This window comes from Heterodontus francisci, chromosome 3, assembly GCF_036365525.1.
Source record: "Heterodontus francisci isolate sHetFra1 chromosome 3, sHetFra1.hap1, whole genome shotgun sequence".
In the NCBI taxonomy this organism is placed as follows: Eukaryota; Metazoa; Chordata; class Chondrichthyes; order Heterodontiformes; family Heterodontidae; genus Heterodontus; species Heterodontus francisci.
This window is the reverse complement of record NC_090373.1, coordinates 121,500,099-121,503,644: the sequence shown is the minus strand read 5'-3', so window position 1 is coordinate 121,503,644 and position 3,546 is coordinate 121,500,099. Positions and strand designations below refer to the sequence as shown.

Here is a 3,546-nt window from a genome sequence, read left to right as displayed (position 1 = left end):
TTCTGTAAACTGTTAACCTTTTATCTGAGCAGTTTTCCGAACTTTTCAACAATTCAATTAAGGCTTAATGCAATTATAATGTGTTGATTACAAACTGTGGCAAAATTTGAAAGTTCAACTGCAAACAGAAAAGGCTGAATGAAAATCATTTCTGCTTCTTTTTGATACTTTTAGGATAAAAATTACGAAATGTTCATTTGAGGTGGCTATCTTAGAGCATTATTCCAACCCCTATTTAACAGCATTGAGATCTGAGAACATGTGCATATCTAAAAATGTGGCAGAAGTAAATTTAGTTGTCCTTTTTATTAATGATAGATGTAAAAGTCTCATGCCAAACCTCTGTGGGTGGAAGAAATCAAGTAATTCTTTATCAGTGCACTGTGTTGAGGAGCAACTACGAGGAAAGAAATGATTTGGTTGCTGTGTGTAGCCCAAATTCACTCAAAAAGACCATAGTGATATTTTTGCTACACAAAATGAGCAGAACAAGTCTTCTTCCTATATTGTAATATTTATCAAAAAGCATTTTGGAAAATTTAAGAATACCTTTTAGTGTGTTGCAAGTTTGGTAATGTCAGCAATTGCCCTGGTCTTCTCTTGTGGTGCTGCCCTGATAATGCTGAACATCTGCTTCCACAATTTATTGTCCACCATGTACCAAAGATAGCATCAAGACACCCAGTCCCTGATTATAAGGGACTCTCCATTGGGAATGGTCTCTTTTTCTTAAGTGGATGTGTGGGGTGAACTGAAGATGAAATAAAAAGTAGCAGCGGATGTGAGGTGGCAGCAGGCACAGTGCATCAAAGTGTATGTGATGCTCGGGAAAAGTAGACCTATGCGAGAGTGTAAAGTAAGATACAAGCAAAGGAAATAGTGAAAATATTTACTCTGTCCTGACACAGTCATAGAAAAAGGGAAAGTGCAAATGCCATTCCCCACAACCACAAATTATACAGTTGAGTATCCCACATTTGGAGACATCGCAGGCTTCAGCATATCCCAAGTGCAATGGACTAGCCTCATCCTGAGAAACCACCTTCTTGACCATAATCTCTCCCCTGCCAGGTTTTTGGTTGCATCTGGAGTTGATCATATCTACAGTTTGTGATGAAGTTGCATTTTTTAAAGGGTCAAAATGTTTATAAGGCACAGAAAAATATAAAATAAATGATTAATTCATGTTTTTTCTTTTATTATCTGAATTTCAACAAAGTGCTTATTCCCTGCTCCAATTTATTTATTTATTTAGAGATACAGCACTGAAACAGGCCCTTTGGCTCACCAAGTCTGTGCTGACCATCAACCACCCATTTATACTAATCCTACATTAATTCAATATTCCTACCACATCCCCACCTTCCCTCAATTCCCCTCCCACCTACCTATACTAGGGGCAATTTACAATGGCCAATTTACCAAACAACCTGCATGTCTTTGGCTGTGGAAGGAAACCGGAGCACCCAACGAAAATCCACACGGTCACAGGGAGAACTTGCAAACTCCGCATAGGCAGTACCCAGAATTGAACGAGGGTCGCTGGAGCTGTGAGGCTGCGGTGCTAGCCACTGCGCCACTGTGCCGCCCCTAATTTGATTTACTGATTCCCAACCTTCTTCATCAATGGGAACAGATCAGTATTTCCCACTATCAGACCCTTCACGCTCTCTGTATTGTCATTGCACTTGCACAGGTTGAAACACACAGCTTGAGCTGAATTTTATAATAGACGCGATGCGCCGCTGATCTCGGACCTTCCAAAACATTGATGTCAGAGGGACTTTCCAAGGTGGCCCCACAGTTCAGTGATGCCTCCCTGCTCACTCTCCTCCAGGCTATATGGGCAAGGCAGGAGGTCCTCTTTCCCAGCAATGGCAAGGAAAGGCCCTTCCACCTGACCAAGACAGCCTGGCTGGAGGTGGCAGAGGAGGTCAGGAGCCATGGAGCCATCTGCCATGACTGGGTGCAATGCCTAAAGAGGATGAATGATCTGCTGCACTCCGCCAAAGTAACTGGCACTTTAGCTCAGGGCTCCACTGAACCTGGGTGTGCTCACAGAGTGGCACATGTGTGCCACTGCCATGTCAAAGACATGGAGATTGGGCAGGGACGAAAGACGTGACAAGAATGGAAGAATGTATGATAGAACTGTCCCTTTTCTGTTGCTCAGAGCATGGTACCTACATAAGTAGCTTACTCAGTCGTACACACCGAGCATCCCCCTTTGGGTCCATCACCTCTCTTGTGATATGTGTCGTGCAGTTGCCATTCTTAATATCTGCCTCCTTGCTCCTCGAGGCAAAGACGGCACACAATGCAAGGGAGGCTAGTCATACTGGTGGAGGAGTGCCAGACATCAGAAGGCTCACAGACGCTGAGGAGGAGGCCCTGGAGAAATTGGCTAGCCATGTGGAATGGTCATTTGGTGACATAGACCTCGGGGTCCTGGGTGAACATAGGTCCATTTGATATAAACAGTGATCACTTTGAAATTGTTGTTGTGTGATACAGTGCTGTTATAATTGTGACATGCGTAACATCAAGACTGACAGTGTTCCCTTCCCATTGTATCGTCCAGGTCAAAGTTCTGAATCAACCCCGGTGACCCATGACATCTCCCACACCTCGGGGGAAGAGACATCCTCCGAGGAAGCAGCGTCCCTTGGCACTAATGCAACTTCCACCAGCGCAGATACTGTCACCTCGGTGGGTATCCGTTTGGCCTTAAAGTCTGGGTCACAAGCTGGTGAGAGCACTGCACACACACCCGAGCAGCTGACTGAGGCTGAGACAGCCGAGGCCCCTGACAGTCAGAGGACTGACAGAAGCCAGGCCCATGCTGAGCCCCAGACTACTGATGACCTTCTGCTATTGACAGCACATGGCATGCTGGAGCTGCTCCAGCAGTCATGGCAACATCTAGCAGAGATTCCACAGGCTGTGTACAGCCTTGACCAGACGATGGGGGAGCCTATCGACAGCTGCCATGTCCCAGGCATACGAGCGCCCTGCGTCATCCACTGAGATGGGGACAGCCCTCTTGCTGAGCCAAATTACATTAATACACGTTGACCTGCAATTCCTCGCCGCCGCCATGACATCCAATCAGCAGTGGCATCGCGAGAGAGGGATCAGTGACATGGAGACCGTCCCTGCCCCTGCTCCTTCCTGGGACAGCAGAGGGGTTCAAACAAGCCTTGAGATGGAGGAGGCGAACCAGCGCACCATATCTGGGGTCCCCCCTCAAGGTGATCCAATGTGGACAGCGGCCCCTCCGCCAGTGACTGAAGCTCCAGCAGCCTGTTGCAGGATTCCCCCAATCAGCCGGTGCCCTTCAGGCCTCATGCACACAGAGGATGACTGCCAAAGTCATCCAGAGCCAAAGGGCAATCACATCAGTAGCCTTCCTCTAGTCAGGCTGCTAGCGCAGAGGTTGCACCGTGAAGGAGCATCCACAAGCGGTTAAAAAAATCACACCGACACAAATGGGAATGCATGGGTGCCACAACAATGTAAATAAGTATATCACCAAATGTTCTTCAC

The 3,546-nt window shown here is 46.9% G+C and overlaps 1 non-coding gene across 1 annotated transcript; it reads right to left on the bottom strand.

Annotated features, from left to right (window-relative positions):
* Positions 1–918: 918 nt before the first annotated feature.
* On the bottom strand, positions 919–1,079 carry LOC137368098 (U1 spliceosomal RNA). Its single transcript, XR_010974346.1, has one exon. It is a non-coding gene; the product is annotated as a U1 spliceosomal RNA (small nuclear RNA).
* Positions 1,080–3,546: the final 2,467 nt, after the last annotated feature.